This window comes from Lonchura striata, chromosome 6 (genome assembly GCF_046129695.1).
Source record: "Lonchura striata isolate bLonStr1 chromosome 6, bLonStr1.mat, whole genome shotgun sequence".
NCBI classification, from domain to species: domain Eukaryota; kingdom Metazoa; phylum Chordata; class Aves; order Passeriformes; family Estrildidae; genus Lonchura; species Lonchura striata.
Window position 1 is genome coordinate 27,711,510 of NC_134608.1, and position 23,706 is coordinate 27,735,215.

The window sequence follows — 23,706 nt, forward strand, 5'->3', positions numbered from 1 at the left end:
TTAAAATATCTCCTAAGAGTTCAACCATAGGCAAGTATTCTGCTGGTGGTCCTCAGTAAAATTTCCCTTCCAAATTTCACAGTCTTGATAAGGGCCCCTTTTCCCTTGTAGTAGTCTGTATGAATGTAACTCTTCAAAGCTGTAAATAAAAGTGGCCAAATAGTCAACATCTGAACAGTTTTTTATGCAGAATTTTGTTTTCAAGTGTCAAGTGTCAACTCTTCCAGAAAAAATAAAAAAGCCAAACCACAAACAAAAAACCAACCAAAACAAAGAAACAAAATCTCCATGAGAGTTTAATAAATTTATGTTTCTCAGAAATATTTTTAAAAAATCAGTTTTGTTTTCCAAGAAAAAAACATTTTTGACAAGCAGTACTTCATGCTAGTTATAGGTTTAGTTAGATTTTCTCTGATTACTTTAATCAAAGTAGGCAAGCCATTCATTAAAAGGGGCATGATCATGAAAGGCATATATGGTATATCTGATAAATATCTTAAGTATACACAAATTAATTATTAGGAAAAAAAATTCTGAAAGAAAGAATCGGCTTGAAACTGAAAGCATGGCCAAGCATTGCAATAGGCTACCCAGGGAAGTGGTCGAGTTACTACCCCTGGCAGTGTCCCAAAAATGTGTAGATGTGTCACTAAAACACTTGGTTTTGTGGTGCACTTGGCTTGGCAGTGTTAGTGGTTGGGCTTGACGATCTTGAACATCTTTTCCACCCTTAAAGATTCTATGACATAATCTTTCATAGTTATTTGAAATGGGGATGACAAAACACACCTTCTAGCAAGTGTTGTAGTGGGACAATAAAATGTCAATTTTTTTCCCAAAGTTTACGAATAGGATAAAATTAGAGGTAAGAAAAATAAAACCCTTTGATAATATCAGATCCGAGTTATCAGAATTGTTTACCACTTATAGGCAGTTCAGATACACTAAGATCTGAATAACTTTCAGACAAGTGGTGCATTCTTGTTTTTACAAGGTTCCACAGCTGTATTTTTTTTTTTTTTTTTGAAGTACAAAGAAAAGCACAGAAAAGAAAAGCCAAACCACTGGGATAATCATTCTTCTAAAACTGGATTAAAATCACTAAAGCAATCAAACAAATTGTAATTGAATCAGTGTTTACCAATAATTTTGCTGTATTGTACCTTGAATTTAATTTCTATTCTCTACCTAGAGAGCTCTCTCTTTTTTTTTCCCTATGTTTTGTCCTTACGCAATATTTCTTGCTTCTTCAGGCTTTTCATCCCACAGTGTGAGGCCTAAAAGCTCCCTCTAAACCACAAAGGAACCATGTGTACATCACTTCCACATAATTTAACGGAGAATGTTAAAATTAATATTTAGACTTTATTCATCAAATTGTATCTAAGCTCTATCTAAGAGTATATGAGTGATGCAGGGTTCTGGGAAAGGAAGGCAAGGTGGGGTAAAGCAAGTGGAGGAAGACATGGAAAGATAAGGCAAGGCAAGGCAAGTAAAGGATATTCATTCACAACTTAAAGGTCTGAGTGTCCACCTTTTCTTCTTAAAGATATGTTATTATTTGTTATTGATATTATGCTATTATTACCTTATTACCTTTTACTCCACCAGTTAAGGATCAAAATATGCAAATAATATGATAGCCTCAGAGCAGCTGGTCAGCAGAAAAAGGTTTTTTTTTTTCTGGAAGAGTTTGAAACCCATATAATAACAGGACCATTTTAAGTTCCCTCTGTACATTTTCTTTATATTTGAAACACCTTGTATGCAGCTATTCTGTGACAGATATAATGGTCTGATTCTCAGTAGTTTATGATATTTCCATTACTCCTGAGATTTTCTAGAAAGTGGAGAAATCCAAGGATGGAGAATCCATTGGCAATGCATGACAAACAAACATCTTTCTCACTCTTGTATCAGCACAATTTGTTTTTACCACTTTACCCTAGGAATTAAAAGTGAAATAAATTAATAAAACTCATTACAGACAGAATTCTGATAGCTACACTCATTAGCATATCTGAGTTTGTTCTGTGTATTAGCAGCACCAATGCTAGTGCTAGGCTGAGGAGTAGCAAAGAGCACCTGTCAAAACAAAAGAGCTTCACGCCTCACAAGTTTAAGCCCCAGGTAAGAAACTCGGCCTTGTGGATAGGCTGAAAAGAAGGTGTTGCAACCTGAAACGAAATAGACTTGTAAGAGAGAAAATGAGATTCCTCTGGGTGCCAATGGTCTTCTGTTTGCCATGATTAAATCCTCTTTGTTTCATTACATACATCAGTGGAGAAACAAACAATGAGATCAAGATAAAGAGCTTGCAACACATCTTTCTCTCTTTTTCCCCCTCTCCATCAAAATTGCCACCTTTTTCCTTGGACAGGCTTAAAAGAGCTGCCTTGCTCAAATAAAATTGATGAGACCTCTGAGCAGGTGTACAAGACAGCTTTTGGCTTTAAAAAAGTGCGAAGCACTTATGTCAATGACCTGATCAAATGATAAGCATGCTGGCTTCCTTTGCTCTCTAATTAATTTTCTCTCTTGAAGAGAATACCTAGCATTGCATGATGTCTAAGCTAAGTCATTAAGTTTTAACACCAGCTGAAAGTCAATGAAATAATGCTTTTCTAGGAAAATAAACCATTGTGGAGTATATGCACCTCACCAGAATTAAAAGAGTATAGTAATTCTCCGGCTTGGGCCAAATGTTTATTTCAGCAATTGTCTTAAGTATTGTTAAAACAACATAGAGTTTCATTGTTAATGGCACACAGAGTTTCTTTGTCTAAACATAACAAAGATGCTGGCAGCACAGTGGCTATATAAAGCTGGAAGGAACTGGAGTCAGATAGACATACATTTTAATTATCTCTTTGAATCAGTAACTTCATTCAGAGACATTTATTATCATGTACTGTATTGTAAAGCAATTACAAATAATTGTGCAACCTCTTCACAAACACTGATTTCTCCCTGCAGAAGTGGTATAGTCCAGTGAGGGAGTGACCAGATCAAGTAATGAGTATACACTGAAATAATAAACAACCCTTTGTACTTTATTTTTATTGAAGTGGAAGGAGTTAGCATCAATACTGTTCAATGGTAATATACATCTTATAATGCTGAAGTGCAAAGCTGAACGCTAAAAATGAATGCTTCTTTAGCTGAGGTTGATTGTGAAAGAATAGAGTTAACAAGCAATTTGTACTTAGGGATATTATCTTTTTGTTTTGTGAAGTTAAAGTAGTTTGCAAAGCTTCCTCCTCCTTAACCTGTTTATATTCTACAAATGATATGGATGTACTACTTCTGCTAGTAAAAATACATACAGGACAGACATCATTGCCGAATTAGTGTAGAACTAATTGCAGTAACAGTTTGTGTTATTGAAGTTAAACTGATACTCAGCTTAGGTATCCTCGATGAGGTGAGATAAGGGTTCACTCAGGTGCAAATACACAATACAGTTGAAAAAAAGAGAAGCTAGGCTAGTCTGATAATTACACTTTTTTTGTTGATGACTTCCTCTCAATGGAAGAATAGGATTCCACAAATGAAGTATGCCTTACTGTGTTTATTTACCCACACACACAGACACACCCCCCACAAGCACCTGGATATAAACAGTTCTTGCTTTCGGCTTTAGTTGCTTTGGCCTCAGCCTATGGTTACTTTTGCTGACTCTAAAGAGCTTAGGTCATTAAATATTATTTCTAGAAACATCATCAACAACAGAAAAGGATGCTGCATAGTTAAAAGAAATATGCAAATGTCTAAGTCTGAAATCACATGTTTATATTTCGTGATAAAGTTGAATCAAAAACCCACCTATAGTTATGATTTTAAACTAATATAACAAAAAGGACAAGGTTGTGGTAATGCTCCACTGTTATTTTATGTAATTTCTCTGATCCACTGGAACAGCCATTGCTGAAATAAGCATTTCATGGTGAGTAAAAGTAGGGCATTCATGCTGAATCCAGTGGGATGTGGCAACTTATTTTCCTTGGTCTGTTTTCCAGTCTACAAAGGGATTCAATAGTTTGTGGCATCAAATATTTGGAATTTCAACTTTGGATTTCAGTTCTTTTGGAACCCTGAACTGACCCAGTCTAAGACAGTTCTTACCCCTGCAGTGACTTAGATAGCAGACAGCCACTTATGACCAGGCCATCATCCAGCTGTATCACTGCTGTGTTGAGATGATAAGAGTGCTGAAGCAAAAGAAATACAGCATTATTACATATTTTCTTTATTATTAGGGGGAAAGATTGGTTGTTGTGAATTTTTAAACTGGAAATACTAATCACACAGAAGAGTTTTAATTCTGCTGTTGCCATAGTCAGTCACGCTCAGAATTCATACTTGATCTCTTTGTAAAGGCATAAAATAAGAAAAATTTAGATTCTCTCTCCTTACAGCACACAATTACCCCCTAGTGCTGTTTTGCCATAGACACTCCCAAGACATAAGGCAAAAAGGATAAAATACTTCAGGGGGCATAAACTAGTAACTTCTTCAGTTAGGGAAATTGGTTTTAATATGGCAGCCAACACCCAACCACTCTGATGTGAATCTCATGGATTGTTTTGTTCCCACAGGATGATCCAACAAACTGGTGTATCCATTTCTCTTGCATGACCCTGAATAGTCAAGGAAGCTTCACTGTTCATTTTACAATTCCTGTTTGTTTTACTACATCTACTGTAGGGATAATCCATTATAGAACTGAGTACTTCTATTTCCCCATGAAGATGCTGGTATTAATATGTACCAGAGAAGACAAAGCTTTTGTAAAACATGACATACTGAAAAAAAGACATATTGAAACATGTTTTTAAAAAATTATAAGAATATCAATCACTTTAAAGTAGAAAAGGACCAATATTTGCATTTGTAACAAGAAAAAGTTACGGGTTTCTTGCTTTGGTTTTTTTTGAGTTTTTTTTCCTTTGAGAAGAAAGATGCAGAAAAGGGCACTGTATTAGCTAAATATTGTACCTTGGAACATCAGTCATTTTCTACTCAATAATACTGAAAGGGTCTAATTTATAAGTTTTTCCATTTCCCTGTTATGCTGGTTTGTAAGTTCTGACATTGCTACTGGTATGTTAATGAGAAGCTAGTGTTCCATTAAGAGTAAACCATATGCTCTACCGCATACTGTGAAAGAGAAAGCATATAATGTGACTGTTGCCTTAGTAACACATTAATTCATTTTGTCAGTGTTGGCACAGATCATTTCATTTATAAGAAAACAAGTATAATAGTTTACCACATCTATAATATTTACAGTGTTTCTGTTACAAAACAGTGACAAAATGAGTTTAAAAAATAGAGTTGGGATAGTATTATTAAAATATGGAATTTGTGGTAAAAATGTTCCCATACAAATTAAAAATAAGATTGGTGTAAATTTCTTTTCACATTATAGCACCAAACTGTTTGGTTTTTTGCATATTTGTATTCCACTAATAATATGCATAAAAATATAGTCCATGAAAAGCCACAAGTACATTAGCAGTTTTTAATGAATGCTAAACAAAATATTTCATACAACAGTTCTGTTAAGTTACAACCATTAAAACCTAATTGTATGTTAGTGTGTTATTCATAGCAAAGCTAAACATTTCTCTTTTATCTGGTCTTCCAGATGTTTCTTAGAATTTTAACACCACTAAAATGCTGTAGTTAAAGTATCCTGTTCACTTAAGTGATCATATATTTTATTCATTTAAGACACAAGTATATATGAACATATATATTTGTGTGTGTAGACATAAATGATACTTTATGTGAATTGAGGGGACTGCAAATATTTGAAAAGGAAAAGAAATGCAGAAAGAGGAAAGGTAACTCCTCTCATTATAGTCAGCACCTTCAGAATGGTCTTGGCCCTACTTGTTCTTAGATCATAGATCTAAGATCATCTGTAAATGCATGTTTTTAACAAAAAAACCTTTTACATCTGGAATGAACACTGAGAACCTTGTACTAAAATACACAGCATTATATTTTAGATACCACTGTCATGAAAAAATTATTTTTTATACTGCTGCTACTCTGTTGCACATCCCAAAGAAGCAATTAATAAGTCATCAATGTTTACAGCTCTTTAGTTGTTTGGACACATCCTATAAAGGTTCAGTACAATTAAATTTCCTGTCACTGTATATGTAGTGGGGCAATTTACTTTCACAAAAATAAAGAAGAAATAATTCTAAAACTGATTTACGACCATACTTAGCAAATCTACTGTGGGGTATTATTTTTTAAAGAGGATTTAGTTAAAGATAGTTATGGAACTTTCTAATGTATCTCACAAATTATTTCCATCCAAGTCTTCTTATTTCCATCCATTAAGTCTTCTGAACAACTTCGGAAAAGTTAAAAGGAAAAACTTATGGTAATATAATGCACAATAGTTTGCCTCTGAAATACCATAATGGAAAAGAATCACAGTCATAAAAAATAACATTAGAACACTATATCTAATTTTTGTAGTTCCTTAATATTTTATTTTATTTATTGAAGAGTAAAACCAAATCTTTTAAGTCTGAAATAAGATTTCTTTTAATTAAAGGCACCATAGCCATTAAAATGGATTTGTCAATTGTACAACCAAATTAATTTCAAGACTAAGATCTTAATATTTTTCAGATTAACATCATGCAATTCAAACATTAGTGAATACGATTGCTCATATTGGGTGGTTATCAAACAATGTAGGTAGTATATTTAATAATCTCCAGATATAGCAAATAAACCAGATATAATCATGAGAGCTAATAGAGTAGCTAAAATCCTTTCCTAGATGCAATACTACAAGCCCAGTTCTGCATTACTGGTAGCTTTTTATAGATGTGTGCTAACATCCAGCACATGGTTAACTTGACAGAGGAAATAAAATTTTACATTTTCTTAGCTTCTAAAATGAAATTGCATGCTGGAAACAAGATGTTGTACTGATATAAGATCACATGTAGTGATATAAGATCACTGAACACTCAATTTTTCTAAAGACCATATCTAATAAGGAAAATGGAAAACAAGAATGAAAAAGTTTGTGAGCATGAGGGTTGAAGAATTTTTATGGGAGATATGCAGCACATTTGATCCAAGGACTGTGTAGCATACTCAAACTTTCTTTCACCTCATGATTACACATCACACCACCAGTATGACAGGAGAATCAAATCAATAATCTCTTAATGTATATACAGAAAGTATGAAATAAAGAAAGAGTGGTGACGTATGAAATAAATAAATAAATAATTATTGTAGCGTGCAATATCAATTGCTTACTAAAGTTCTCAGGACTCTGAACTTTTGGAATACTTTGGCTCTGACTGATTTCTGACTACTTAAAATAATAAAGAAAACTCAATATACCTAATTTATCTTGTTTTTCTTTTGACCTAAGTATTGAAGATCTTTTTCATTATCAGACAGAATGGCGCATCCACTCTTTAGATGTTTTTGCATGTTTTACAACTGTTATAGAGAAATAAGATGATTAAGTATGATTAGAAACATATGTACTAAATACATATTACACTAAATCACTACCATAAGCTTTCTCTGTAGAAGTCATTATGTTAATGTATATGAAAGCTTAAATCAATGAATGGAAGTTTTCTAGGTACACCATATCACTACATATGCAAGGTTTCAATATTGATTACTTTTTAATAAAAATCATAGTTATGGGACGTTCTGTAAAAGTTATTATTGTCATTTTCTTTGTACAAGCCAAACTGACTAACTTGGCACATTTATACAAATGGTTCCAAAGAAAAAAGATGATTTTTCAAAAGTTTACTGAAGGCTTCTGAAGTTTAGAATACAAGCGTGTATTAGCACATCATTAAGGAAACCTCATGAAATGTACTTTTCTGAGCATGCACTTTTAACAAGAACAGAAATCCAAGTGTGTCTATATTAAATTGAATATTAGACTCTTATCTGAACCCAGACCTGGGGTAAACTTTGCCCTTATTTCTTCAACGTCATGGACATGAAAGATCCCTTGCATTTGTGCTGGACATCTCACATTGCTTACCAGTCCTTTAAAGGTGAGTTAAGGACAATTTTAGTGTCCTACTTCTCTGAAGGAAACATGTGGCTTGGTAAGTAGATAGAGAAATGCCTTCTGCTGAGTTGCTGATGCTAAATCAGCATTTAAATCCATTTCAGAATATTGGATACTTTTGAAAAACTCTGTCAGAATTTTATTTTTATGTTTCTCATTTAGTCAGTAACAAGCAGAATTTTGACCAGTGGAATGCAGAGCAAATTCAGATTCATGCCAAAAGGTTTAAGTTCTGGCACCAAGGTGTTCTCTCCAAAATGACAGTCTGTTCCTTAGACACAGTCACTGCTAACCAACATATCTACTTTAGACTGCATGTTCCCTGCTAATCTTTTTTCAAGCATTCTGGACCTGACACTGTGTATAACACTATACACTTACTCTATGTGTGTATAAAAGACCTGGGCTAATGTTTCAGCATTCCTGATGGGGCACAAAGAACAGCCAGGAAAAACAAAGAAAAACCAAGTTTTGTGTTGGATTCTCAGGGGAAACATGCAAAACCTAGTTCCTCTCTAGTGACTGACACGAGTACTGACAAATATCAGTTGACCACTGAAATTCAAACAAGTTATTTAAAATTCTTCAAACCTAAGGTACAAGCCATTATACTACCCAATAATTATTGTCTTAATTGTTGGACACGTGTCAAGCAACAATCACAGCAGCAAAACTTAGCAACACTTCCTGCAGTGTTGGCCTCACTGTAATATGCCATTTCACTTACAAAGCACATTGTGAAAAAGCAGTGGTGTTCTGCAGTCTTGACACTGTCCCTGCATGCTGGAGGGACAGCACAACCAGCTAGAGCAGCTACTGTAAGAAGACACTCTGTTCCTTAAAAACAACTCATTTATTTTCAATCTGCCTCTACCACTGCTTTTGTCCAGAGCTCATCAACTAGATAAACACAGCTTATGAAAAACAATTAGTAAAGAAATGGGAATCTGTCAGAAAGGATAAAGAATTTTAAGTGCAACATATAATATTAGAATGTTTAAAAGCTATCGTCCTCCAGTCAGTGGCAAAATGTTTAGCTTGTGACAACCTCGCAATATGTCCACCATAGCATGCAAACACAGTAGAGCTAGTTGTATCTGGCACACAAGCATTTTAACTTGCTTCTGACAGCCAGATCACCAGAAGCTTATTCAGATTTAGGGGGTGGTGGTGATGAGTCTTTGCCAGTTGTAGAAATAGTAGCCTAACAACTTGTAATACATATAATTACTCTCCATATCCCCTGGTCAGCATATCTTCTGATATGTAAATTAGATGGAGCAAGCAGATGTATAACCTAGGAAGCATTCCAGATTCATCTTGATAAAAGTATGGTATTCATACTGGGCAGGGTTCCTTTGTCTAGAACAATGACATACCAAAAATACATGCAACGTAAAAATAAAGCTATTGATCATTTCCAGGGGTACTGTCTACATGGAATATTTTTATTCCACCTGCCATATCTAATAAGCAGTATTATTTGTCAGCATCACACTAAGGTAAATATGTGACAAAACCACAGAAAGAAATGATAGAAAGTGCAAATATCTTGTAAAGAAATTCCTACAACTTTTGAATTTATCTAAAAAGGAGACACTAGGGAAAGATGAAGATGAAAGTGGTAAAATTAATGGTTAAAGGAGTTACTTTTATGTGCATTTGAAAGACTTAGCTCTTTACCTATCTGCCTAGCTGCCTACCTACCTGCCTGCCTATTACAAGTGTCTCCTGCACAAACACTGAATCATAGAACCTTAGAATGGTTTGGATTGGAAGGGACCTTAAAGATCATCCAGTTCTGCCTACCTCAATGTTCCAAGCCCTGCCACTAGGTAACACAGAGAGTCCTAAAGAAAATTATTTTTATTTCTTAGGGAAAGGAACAGCTGTGGGGCACTTAAACCACTCTTTCATTTTTTCAGTCAATACTATGGCTTACTGAGCCTTTCTGGCATTTTAGCTGACTTCTTAAATAGAGAAAGTTAACACGCACGATCTGCATTACCACATGCACTTAGAATAGTAGAGGCACAGTTTTAAGGATTTGGGTCTTTTTTGTTTTGGGAGGGGTTTTTGTTTTGTATTGAGTTCTTTTTTGTCTCTCATGATGGTGATTATGCTTGTGAAGCGATCTAGTTTTTGGACATATTTAGATTTAAGAACACTGAGTACATTAAATCCTGTATTTTAGGAAATATCATGATTTGGCATATTGTCACACACAGGAAAAATCAAACCTTTTTCTTAAGACGAACTTGTTGACACAGCTAAGATATCTTTATAAGACACGATTTTCACTGTTTAATGATGCATTTGAAATAATGTAGCAAATAAAATTTGTACTCAATGTGACTGTTGAGTGCTGTTATTCTTTAGCATTTCTTTGCTAACTCATGGAATAACAATGGGTTTTTTGTTCTTGGCCAGATTCCCCAAAGGGAATTGTATTGCAAGGTATGACTTTTTCTTTGTTTATATATTTGTTCTATCATATTAGAGTGTATTATTGTAACGGGGTTAAGGCTATCATAAATTTTAAATGATTTTTCAATACAGATGTTTTGGATCAAACCAACTACTGCAAAAGCATTCCACAAACTCATTGCTGGAATGTTTCTGGATGCACTCAGGCTATCTTGTTTTAGTATCACCAAATTCAACGCCTTTTATATTGTTTTAAATTACATGTCTAATGCTAAAAGGGAAAAATACTAAACAAGTATAAAGTAGCCTGATTTTTTAAATTAGTTTCTATTATGGCATGCAGTGTTGGTTAGAATGTTTCTAATGCAAGCCTAAAAAATATTTATTGACCTGATCCATTCTACTAATGTCCAAGTGGGTGGTGGGAGCTGACACATAAAATTACATTTTTCTTACCAAACCATCAGTTGGGTAATGGCATATTTTCCTTATATTTCCAACTTCTAAAATTCTTAGTTTTCTTAACTACTGACAGTTTTGAGCTATTGCCTTCATTCTGTGAATCTTCAGACTAACTGGGAAAGATTACCTTGACCTTCCCTTAGAAATATTTCTAGAACTGCCTTGCGTGAGATATAGAGGAATAGAGGAACCATTTTGGGGAAAATTTTCAATTGAGTGAGCAAATTAAATAGCATGCAGTGCATATTTATAAGCTGGAGAGTTTTCTACTGTTCCTATGGGCTTTACAAGGGAAAATTTCAAATATTTATTTATATTATCTTGATAAAATCCAGGAGATGAAGAATGGACACTCTGTAAGAACAAACTATAACTTTAATTGCTCTCAATGCACAGATGATGAAGCAGTATAAAATTCAGCAATTTTGTCACAAACTAAAGAACAACAATCTAGAATATATAGGAAAATTTATAAGCTAAAGAAACTACTAATAGGCTCTAATATGTGTAAATAATTTTTTAGCTTACCTGAAATTTTGAGGAAAGGACTTTCAGTAAAATTTACTAGTCTGAACTTTATATAAATCTTTTTATAGATCAAAAATGTTTTAATGCTTATTTTATGGATATTTTTTCTGATTTCTAAATTCTCAGCATTGCTTTCTCTTTTTATCTGTTGGCTGCATCTCTATTTTTCAAATTGTTATCTAAAGAAATTAAGGTTTTCTATAATATCTTTCTTATGAACAACATTTTAAATCCATGGGAATGAGAGTTGCATAAGGTCAGTATTGCTACTTCTTCCCTTAAAACCTCAGGCCTGACAAGCCAAACAGAAATTAAAGAAAGTCTTCTATGCACAGAAGTTTAATCTCTAAAATTTCTATCTGCTTATTTTCTGTTATGACCTCAACATTAGTTGGCTGAACTACCGTGCTCGTGATTGAAAAAGTAATATCAGAGGAAAAACTGCTTGCATTTTTTGAGATAGTCACCAGAGGGCATTTATGGACTAAGTGAAGATAAATTTCTGCATTTACTGTGGGAATGCTGAGAAGTGTTCTGAATGACACCATATTGCTATCAAAACTCAATCACTACTTTCATAAATGGAAAGATTTGATTTAAAATGAGATCTTAATTACAAAGAGGAAAGAAAGAGAGATGACCAATATAATTTTTGGCTTTTCTAAAATTATTTGAATGCACTATAGATGTCAGATGACATGAATATTCACACCACCATGGGAAAAAATGTAACAGGAAAAGGAAAAAAAGGTAGCATACATTGTTTTCTTTCTTTCATCATTTTACAAATATGTAGTTGGAGGAAGAAGTTATTTTTAATACTACTACAATTGAATTGGAGTAGAGCATTGTTTTTTTTGAGAGTTTCATCTTTTATGTTGGAAGATGTGCTAATTATTACAAAATAGCTGCCTTTTATAGTAAAATAGTATAATATACAGCCTTATAAATTTATGACAGCTTTGAGAAAATAGTTAGGGATCAGATATTAAAAATATCTGTGATATTCAAAATGCAGGGGCAGGTCCAGAATATAAATTTACTTAAATAATGATAAATTCATTATTAACCAATTTTGACTATCAGCTTCTGTGAATGTGTAAAACTGTATTTCATGTATGGCTATCTTTCATGATGAAATAATATCTTTAGAATACCTTCTATATCAGGAAGAATGTCTTTTTGCCCCAGTTCTCCCAAAACAGAGATCTTGTCAGTATGAACTGTATAAAATAGAACTGAAATCCTTAAGAGACATGCATTAGACAAGAAACTGTATAAAAAGTAAAGCTCAGCTTTGATAGTGGAACTAAATACCTTAGAAAGTCAAGTTTTATTTTTCAATAGATAAGTAAATGGAAAGAAAATATAGGGTGAAAAATATTTTCAAAATTTAGAGAAAAGTCCTAACGATCAGTTAAAGAAGTGAAAAATTTCTCTTTTTGGTGGATATGTGCACTTTACAGAGTTCAAAGTTAGTAGGATTCAGTGAACATTATTTTAGAAAACACCTGTTTTAAATTTCACATCTAGCTTTATCATCTAACTTTCATTCTAAAGAGATCACAGGCATTGGTAAAATAGAATTTGAGACTGAAACCTTTTGCAGAGAATTGCCATATATTTAGTAACAAAAAAATCTTGTTTTTTTTGGTAACATGAGTATATTTCATGCACTTTCTTTTCCACACTTTTTTTCCCTTTGAGAAAGGCTATACATTGTTTATATGTTTCTTATTTCAAAGCAGCATTTTCATATGTATTTGTAAGCCAATCCTTTCAGAATGTAACTGGAGCAAGTTCAAAATATTTCCATGCTCTCCATTTGCATTGCACACACTAGAGTAGTCCCTGCCATTACACCATGTTTTCAGTCACCTTTCATCCCTCGAGAGTGAATACAGATACTCCTCCAAAGGGTCTGCATTGACTAAAATTTTTAACTTAAATAGTGTAAATCAGATATTTTCAAGTAAAAAAAAAAAAAAAAAAAAAGAAACACCTAGCCAAAACCATAATAAATATATTAACTAGGTAATAGAAATGCAAAATAACCAAAATCATACACTTGAAATACTCTGGTTGCAGACAGAACCTTCATTTGTATGTCTCAGTGAAGTTTTGACTTAACTCATTTAATGGCTCCAAGTTCATAAGAATCCTCCTGCTTCAGCATTGCATGAAATATCTCCAAATAAAGGGTTACTGCTGGCAATACCTTGCTCTTCTATGTCACCCTGAAGGTTCAGGTGTTTTCAATTATGTTAACAGTAGCAAAAGGGAGGTGAGTTGCTACCTTGGTGGTTTACTCCAAGTTTCTATAGACCAGATCATCAAGAGAGCTGCATTTAACCTAGAATAATGAATTACATGGTAAAAGGATACCTGCTGTATTGCACAAACCAAACCAATTCACTGACTGGTACAGTGGCATTATTGGCAGCAGAAAAGAGACATGATTTCTGAAGTGTCTTCTTGATGGCCATGCATTTCAGTGGTAAAGATTTAATTTGAACTATATTTAATTTACTCTTATTAAAAGTATCCTCCCAGAGGCTGGGTCTTTAATAATGTAACTATATTCAACAGATAAATAAATTAAAAATAAAAAAAACATATTCAATTTGATCTCTTCTTTCTTTGGCTACATAATCTTTCAGAGCAGTGAATTATTTAGTAGACCTTACCTAGTTCTGTGAAAGCAGTGGTACATGCCATAGAAATCTGCAGTATACATGCTAACTGCTTTGAAGTAACTGGTTCAGGATTATTATAGATTTATCTACATACATGTTCATATGTATATGTATGTGCATATATATATATGCCCATGCATGGAAGTATTGCCTCTATATAAATATATGCTGATAATTGTGAATTTGCACTTTTTCCTTCTTCATTGTATATATCCAAGAGGGAAAAGATTTACAGACTTAAGAAATAACTGGGAAAATATGTTTTCAAAATTTTAATAATTTTTATGATTCTTTATAAATGACCTAATTTTTATAAAGTTATCATAGTCCTAGAATACTTGTACCACAAGGAGCTAGTCACACTCCTAAAGGACCTTGAACACATGCAGTCTTCAGGTATATCACTTCATGAATAAAATTCAGGTATCATCAATGTCAGAGGAGAAACTTGGTGAATAATTTGTTTCTCTGTGATACAAAAAAGCTTTTAACCAGGCTACTGTGTTCAGAAAGAAAAAGCAGAGTGTTTGCTATGGAAAAGAAATGTGACTACAATCAGGAAAAAGGGACTGAGAAGACAGAATTTCACACTCTGGAAGAATGGGAGAGGTGTAATGAGAATTATATGGAAAAAGAGAATACATAGGAAAGAAAACAAAGAATCAATGGCCTCTAGGACTTAAGAAAACAAGGTTAGTGAGACACAAGGAAAGTGCAGAATTTCCTCAAGCCACTGCATTTCAACAAGTAATCATCATACTCATTTTCACCTGGAAATGTAGCATATTATATAAACAATCTATGGTTATCTAACCAGTCATTAACTTAACTGGACAGACATAAGAGAAAAATGAGTAAAAGTGATGCAGGATTACTAAAAGAGAGACAAGAATTGCCTGGACTGAAAACAAATTTTTAAGCTAACAGATTACCTGTTTCTCCTGGGATTTGAGCAGTATCTGATGGTACATAGCATTTTCATTGATAACACTGACCAAAAAAAATTGTTTTAAAATTTTCTAATGACACGAGAGAGAGATTCATAATCAAAGTGTTCCACAGGACAGCATCAAGATATTAAGGAATGAAATTAGAGAAATGTAAAGAAACATATATGATAAATCATTATCTGAAAAAAATCAGAGGAAGGGAAGCATTTAATTGATTAATGTTCATTGCCAAGGGATAGATACAAAAGCAGAGACTTTTTTAAGAGACTTTAGAGAGACTCTACTTTACCAACTTTGGATTAATCAAGTATTTCCAGAAAAGCCATATACCTGCTAACGCACAGGAAACTGGTAGGATCATTTTACTATTGTATATAGCTGTGGTCATCCATAGTCACTGGAGATAAGCTCATGCTGGAGCTGGTGAAGAGAACCACTGGAACGATTTGAGGTGGATTTTACAGGAAGGGATTAGTAGAGAGTGCCTTAGTTAGTATAGATAGGTGGAGAACACAGAGATGTCCCAAACAGGAGCATGTGTGAATATCAAGGACACCCTGCCTGCAGTGCAGCCAAGCTTCTTAGCCAGCTTTAAGGGCTTGATCAATGTGCACATATATACTATTTGTCTGTGTGGTGGCATTGTGATGGACAAAGTGATTCCAAAGCTCCTTTCCAGGAGCGGCAGCAGAATTGAATATAAACTTTGGCACAAATGGAGACAGAGCCTATATAGGCCTGTAAGTGAAAATTGTTTGTTCTCCTTGTGTTTACTAGATGTGCAACTGCATGGAATTATACAGGATGGATAAAACATGCTGTATAAAAATAGATACAAAATAACCCTTTTCCTCATCTAAGCTCTTCTCTTAGAGGAAACTGTAAACTGTAAGCCATGGCATTTGTTTATAGTCAGACATGCTCTTAATCCCCATGAATATGGCATTACATTACCACCATTAGAGATTTATGGTGGAATAAGAGGAATTCTACTGTAAGAAGTGCTAAATGCAGATTTTTATTTATATTGATTGAAATAAATATTTTTTAAATATTTTTTAAAATAATAGTGAAGAAGCATGAACAGAAAGAATTTTTGGATGCTGTAATTTATGACTTCATAGCTGACAGATTGGCTGACAAAGACTGATGATGCTATGGATAATAGATCTGTTCCCATCTGTGGGGAGAGAAACACTTTGAATGGCAGCTTTGGAACCTCTCTGCTAGACAAAGGTAGCAGCAGAATGCTAGAAATATCTGAGGTTGAAGTGGAGAGATGAGCAATTGAAAGCTTTAGGAAGAGTTATTGTCCTTCCTTCCAGATAAGGAAAATAGCAGCTTTCCCCCCGCTTTTTTCCTCTATGTCTATGAAAAGTGAATATAAATTTGATCTAAAGAATTTTGAGCGCACTGATTTGTTTCACAGGGATTCTCACCCAGTGGGTCAAAATGACAGCAATATATCCATGAATGAATTCAAACTCACACACTTTTTTCAGCAAAGCATTAAATACCTGCATGCAATAACTAATTGCATGAGCTAAAAGCTAGTATTGACAGTTAGACCACTGTATATGAGTACAAGGCCTCTGAAGATTGTCATCAAGCACTTAGGTTTTTAGTTCTGTATTCTCTTGCAGAAGTTGCAATGATGTTTGAGAAGATATACCATTCTGACATTGTTGCTGATGCGATTATCCTCTCTTGTAAAAGGGCACCTGTGGCCAGCAATTTCTCAAACACGAACCCATGGTTGCTGGAACTTCTTTGCAGTCACTCAGTGTGGCATTCAACTGGCCTAACATCTGCCCTGCAAACATCTGTCCAGCAAGCTTTGTGCTGTCATCTGTATTCTTTTTCATAGCAATGAAGAAAGGAAGAAACCCTATTGCTCCAAGCTAGTTGCTGTGTCTCTCTGCTAGAGATTGCCACCCCATCAGGGGAGCTGGTCAGTGAAACAGAGCTTTACATTCCACATCCCAACACGTGTACTTCAATAGCCACCAGTGAGTTGAGGCAGCATGCTGTGCTTTGGACAGTGGGGATACATATGAGCTTCTCTTCCATCTCTTCTACACTGGAGACAATCAGCACAGGAACAAGATAGCTGTGGATTGTAACAACACAACACAAAATATCACAGTACCTGTACTTATGTTATACAAAGCATATGCCTGCACTTGTCTGAGCATCTGTTTTCCAATGCGCAAAGAATGGTTAAAAATATTTGTCTGGTAAGAATGACTCTATATATGAAAATACTTGCTAGATCCCACACTATACAGTTCATTAGGATTTTAAAGTACTTATGAGTGCAAATATGGGTATAGAAAGACATATTTTTCAAGTGTCTGAAAATAACTAAATAATGATAAATGAAATGTCATTATTTTGAAAATGACATAATTTCCTTCTGAATCAATTGCAGAATAGAAAATAGATTACTTTTTTATTTTGCTGTTTTTGAAAACAAATAATACCTTTCTCATGAGCATTTTGCCCAGTTCTAATGTTTCAGAAGCAGTATTGGATGTTCAAAACATTTGTCATATAAAATAACACTGCTTCAACTTTCAAGCCTGCAATGATAATAATTAATACTTTCTATCCATACTTTATATTCATTGCAAGTACCAGTAACATTAGTGACATTGTTAAAAGTTCCTCATCTAAATGCTGCTGAGATAGATGAAATGCATGATTTTGGATAATAATGCAGTATCATTTAGACCTGGATTTACTTGCCACCATTTTTCCTGGCTTCTACATTAAATGGTGCTTTGTCGAGATTATTTTGGGATCCAAAATGTTAACTATTCATTGGAATGCACCATACAAACTTAGAAACATGATGAATAGTATTTTAGGCATAAGCATTTTAAACATATCTGTTCTGTGTTTAAATGTCAGAACAAAGCATATTACAGGAAAAACACCTACAAATGCAAAAATGCAAAAGCCACAAAATATGGGTTAAAAATTTCCATATTTGATCTGGGTAGCAAATTATAGAGAGAGCAAAAACCCCCTACGCATAACCAAAGCTGCCAATTCTGGATCTTTCAAAAAGCAAGGGCAGGATACCAAGTACATGATTCTGCCTTGTGCCAAGCAAGCATCTATGAAAATGTCACCTTTATGCAAGTGAAACACAAAACGAGTAGAATTTGCCCTTAAATGTGAGGGGGAAAGTGTTCTGAAAATAAACAAATTGCTTTTTACTGCTAATTAAAACATGAATCAATAAATATTTTCAAAGTTAAATAATACTGTTCCTCTCAAGCTGAGCACCAATCTGCTGGGCTCCAGCCAGGAGAGAATCTTTTCTAGCATAGTTACAAACAACTGATGAGTGGAGCTGAAAACAGAAACATGAATACAACTTTCACAGTAATTCAAACAAAATTGTGTGACTTTTAACATATCATTTAAAGGTTCTTTACTCTTTCCACCTTTTTGTATAGTGGTCAGCACATTGGTGGTGAGATAATGACCTACAACAAGCAGTCAGATTATGGGAATTAAGATGTCAGTTTCAAAATAAACACCAGTTGGTTCAACAAAGCCTGCAGCTAGGATTATGTCAGGACTAGGAAGACATTTAAAACCCAATTGAAACAGACTTACTGTTTCTGAACAGAAAACATGCTGTAGCATCCTGTTTTACTGTAGACTTACAAAACTGCTGTTGCTGACTCCCTGAAATTGATTTCTCAGCTAGGAAAGTGGTCAAGTCAAAGTCCTTGCTTTGGATGCAGAATCTGATCAGATTCTTATTTCTTGTCCTCTTGTACTTGATATCCCTGGTTTTCCCACAACAGTTTTCCACAAGTGAGACTATGATCCCAGAAAGAGATCCCTAGTTAATATCATCTACTCCTGTTGCTTTGCATATTGACTGTGGGATAACATTCCCAGCAGAGAAGCATAGCAGGGACAACAAGGGTTACTTTGAATTATAGAAATGTAGCTGCTAAAATTTCAGAATTAACCCATGATGCTTACTGACTTCTCAGGAATTAAAGAATGTAATGTTTGTTAATTACATGAGCATTTAACTTAATATGAGAAAAAAAATTCTATGAAAAATTTTGTACCAAACATGATTAGACAACTCCACAAGATTTGTTTTTCTCTCTCTTTTACTTATTCTGAACACAAAAAAACAAATTAAAATCCCCCAACCCTCCTATCCTCAACTAAATTTTTTAAAAGAATGAAAAGGTCTCTATATCTGAATTGGGGGAAGTTTGAAGGAACACTATATACCAGTTATATACCATAAAAAAAAATTATGTTATCTTTTAAGTAGCACTGTAATATTAAGAAGGCAAATATTTTTCATCAGTATTTTCTTTCTATTCTGGGATACATTTGCTATAGTCCTAATGAAATAAATGTCTATCACCTGTGAAACTGTGATGTGATATCCCTAGAAACTGCCAGTAGCCATAGATGTTTTAGTCAAAACTCTTAGTAAGCAGTTTCAATTTAAATGCAGATTTCTTGAGTTGCAGGTCCTGAGTTTTTGTGGTTGGTCTAAAGTGTTAGATCTTGCAAATATATACACACTCAACCCCTTTGTGCCTCTAAACCCCAAAAGGTAGCTGCATATCAGCTTTCTGGACAAATGTATCACATTATATTTTATGTCCATTACAGTTTAGACTAGACAACCTCAAGTAGTGAACACAGTACATTAAATTTCCATGAAAAATATTAAATAGAACAGTCTGACTCTATTATACCTCAAATAGTCTTCCGAGTCACTGCTGATATTATTTAAAATATCTGGATTTTATTCCAAGCCAATTGATTTATGACTACCTACAGTATTTGGAACTTTATTCAAACAGTTGGAGATAGATTTCTAAGTCACATTACCAGGCATGGAATGAAAATTTCAGCCCTATTCAGCAATACTGGAAAGTTTTCTAGCAAGTACAGGAGAAAGGATGCTCTTAGCACAGACTGTTCTGGACAAGGATTTACCTATGGCTGTGTCTGATCTATGCATTCAAAAAGAATGTTCTGGATTCTTACTCTGCATCCCAGCCTTCTGCTCAGTCACTCTGTCTCGGCTGTCTCAGTTTTGCTTGTCTACAGCTCTGCTACTCCTTTGTGGGTAGCGTGGGGGTATATATATGTATATTGCATATATATTTTGAAGCACTTGGGTGGTGGGTTTTACAGCATTTGGATGATGAGTGCTAAAAAATACTGAGCAGTATGTGAAGTCAGGTGGTAGGGAAATATCAAGAACAGTAAGTGGCAATGATAGTGTTGTCGGTGGCAGTGGGGTGATGGCACAGCACAGGCTTGGGGGCCCTGGGCCAACTCATGTTTCTGAGTGCATTTCTGGAGGCAGCACAACCTCTGCTTTGGTGTGGTTATCAACACAGGATAGAGGACAACCATACAGGAGCACTCTCCTCTATATAATGGATGGGAGAGCATGTGTCCTGACAAAATATTTGAAAGTCCACTCTTTGGTAATCTGAATGTATTTAAGTAAGGTTGAGATTCAAATAATCTATTGTTAGTGAACCAAAAGTATAAGCTTGCTTTCACACTGCAGTCATTTACATTGTCTTTGTGAGAAATTGTGGCAGGATGCAAAGAAGGTTGTATTATTCAAGCAAAAATAAAGTACAGTAGAATTTATAGCAAATAAGATTGTTAAATCCTGCATTAATGAAAATTTCTAAGAGCTGCTGTAGCTGTTGCATGGCAGTAGGAGTAGGCTGAAGATGATAATTTTAAGAATAGAGATATATTATTAGAAAGATTATTGCTCTGCCTACAGCTGCATCATTTCAAACATAGTTAATGGTGCACTTTATTATCTTTTTTGTTTAAGCATAGGGCAATGGCATATAAGTAAATAAGCTTACCTCTCCTTCTCCCTTTTTCTTTGCTGTTAAATGTGCTACATGCATGCATGGACTGGAACACAAGGCATTATCTCACTTCCTAGGTAATACACAGGGAATATTTTACAATTCCTGAATGACTGTTCCTTGATTGATATTAGTACTTCACCTTTCAGCCATCTATTTTCTTTTACAGGTTACCTGCTTTCACTCCTTTAAACAGACACAACTTGAGTAATGTGATGGATTAAATGAAAGCTGGAAAAGGAAGATGAGAATAGAATATCCACGTGAAACTTTAAACAAGTAAAATCAAAGAAACAGTCCTTTTGAACTCATAGGAATATGATGTAAACACATATAAAAGGAAGATTTCAAAACATTTATTCTACCACAATGTGTCATATCTTTTTCTTCATACAGAGATTGAGATATAGAATAACAGCCTTGAGGTTTTAAAAAGAGGTTAATAAAAGGAAATCAAAATTTTGTAATGCTAAAACTGTAATAGTTTCAGTGCCTTTGTTTTGGCCCCGTTATGCATGTATTATGATCATGGCTCTTTACTTCAGCCTACCTATTTTTGTACAGTCTCTGACTCTTTTGATGAAAGATTACTTATTCAAATATTTGACTAGTTATTCAAAGTGTGATCGATCTCCTTTTATTTTTTTAGTATTCACCACAGATTTGCTCTTCTGTATTTTGATATGATTACTGCAGCATCTGAGTGCCATAAAAAATTTAATTAATTTATCTTCACAAAGTTCTGTGAAGATAGATGATGTTATTATCCCTGTTCTGTAGGTGACAACCTGGGTATAAAGCAATTATTGGTTTAACTAAAAAAAAATGTGGCTTCTCTGGAAGAAATTTAATAGGATCATCTAGTGAATGGCTGCATCATTATGCATTTATATCAAGTATTAATTGCAATATTTAGGAAATAGACCATCTTTAGTTGTTTTGATTCATTAGCTGAGAAAACAAACATCTCATGTCTAGAACAGTTTCTAACTTAAAAAAAAAGGACTCTTATGTCAAAAAGAAGACTTCTGAATCTATGGAATTTCTGGTATCAAAAATCAAGAGAGTAGCTACTCTTTATGTGACCCAGCACTGGCCCTGTAAGAAATTATTAATGTCACAACTACTTTTTAACTGCAGAAGAGCAAGGGTTTCTGGACATCTGTTTTTAACCCTGACTGTAGAGCAGAATGATCAATTGATTCTGCCTGTGTCTCATTGCTTTCCATGTCCTTACTTTTTCCTGGTCATTGCCCAATCCATTTCTCCCTTCAGCCCTGCCTCTGCAATTATCTGGTATCATCATACAGATCCCATTCCCATCTATAAATGTGTTGCTCAAGCTTCTGCTACTTCCTCTGTTTTTGGCTATATTTCTGCATGTTTTAAGCAAATGTTTACTTTGCTCAGGCCATGCCCACCTCTGCCTACATTGCCTGCTAATCAAAAGGGACAATATGTGGAGCTCTGGAAGGCCAGCTTCTTTTCTGAGATTGGAGATGGACTTCCTGGAGAGAAAGACACTGACTATGTGTGAATTCAGATTTTTTTTTCAGTCTTATAACAGTATGAATTTTAAATAAATTTCAATAGGTACCTTAAATGTACATGAGGTACTGGAGCATCTGAACAAATGAGCTACAGTGTTTCAGTAATTTTATAATATGAACCAAATCCTTTAGGAGTGTGTTTGGCTTGTGGTGGTATTTTTTCCATCTTTTTTAGGAACAACAGCTCTATTTTTTTATTTAAATGTATAGGCATGTGCATGTATGCACACACAAATAATTAAGCATAATTAACTTGAAGTAAAATACTGAAATGTCAAATTTAAGGTAGAAATCTGGGTAGGATTCAGTTAAGTTTGCTAAACTTTGGCAAAGTAGCTCTTTTAATGGAAAAGGATTTAACAACTTTATTTCTGGGGGTAGTACCTGGGACCATGAATTATACAATTTAAGCCACTACATGGAAATTCAAGGAGTAAAATTCTCTGAGAGCCCCTTTGCATGATTGAGTAGCCCTTCTTCTTGCAAAAAATAACAGTGGACATGCAGATATTATTTTTAAGGCATGGACTCATTTATAACATTGTAAACTTCACTGTCCTGCAACACATGTTATCAGTATATCTATATCCCATTTTCAATGCCAACATTTTCTGATAAATTATTTTGAAATTATAAACACATTTTAATTAAAATTTCTTGCACATCAGTTTACTTTGTAACAGATTTAAAAAGAAAATATTTTAATTGTAATTTTCTATTTTAATTTCATTTCTTTAATGACAATTACACATTTTATTTTAAAAAGTTATCTGTCAAACCAAACACTTTTCTGTCTATTGACTTGATTGATATCTTTTATTATTGTTAAGGCTCAAACATTCCAGGGATGAAGAATATTTAAGAAAATTAATGAATTAATGTGTTTGCCAAGAAATGTTCACATTACATTTTTACAAGAAAATTAGCAGGGTACTGGGCATCTAGAAATCATCTGCCTAAGGAAAAAAAGTACCAAATGAAACATTTTTTTCATGGCCCATTTTCCACTGAGGTGCTCCCACCTCTAAAAGAGTTCAAATAAACTCTTTGTTTTTTAATTTAAAACCACTTTTCAAATTAATCCCTTTACCTCTCTTGATA

At 34.2% G+C, this 23,706-nt stretch overlaps 2 long non-coding RNA genes across 2 annotated transcripts in view; one reads left to right on the top strand and one right to left on the bottom strand.

Moving 5' to 3' along the window:
- The window catches only part of LOC116183731 (uncharacterized), a 118,802-nt gene that overhangs the window by 72,106 nt on the left and 22,990 nt on the right, over positions 1-23,706 (bottom strand). The gene's annotated exons all lie outside the window — the stretch shown is intronic.
- LOC110475296 (uncharacterized) overlaps positions 10,486-23,706 on the top strand; it is a 170,957-nt gene continuing 157,736 nt past the window's right edge. Inside the window, exon 1 of the long non-coding RNA XR_013340157.1 lies at positions 10,486-10,546. This is a non-coding gene — a long non-coding RNA (uncharacterized LOC110475296). The remainder of the gene's footprint in view (positions 10,547-23,706) is intronic.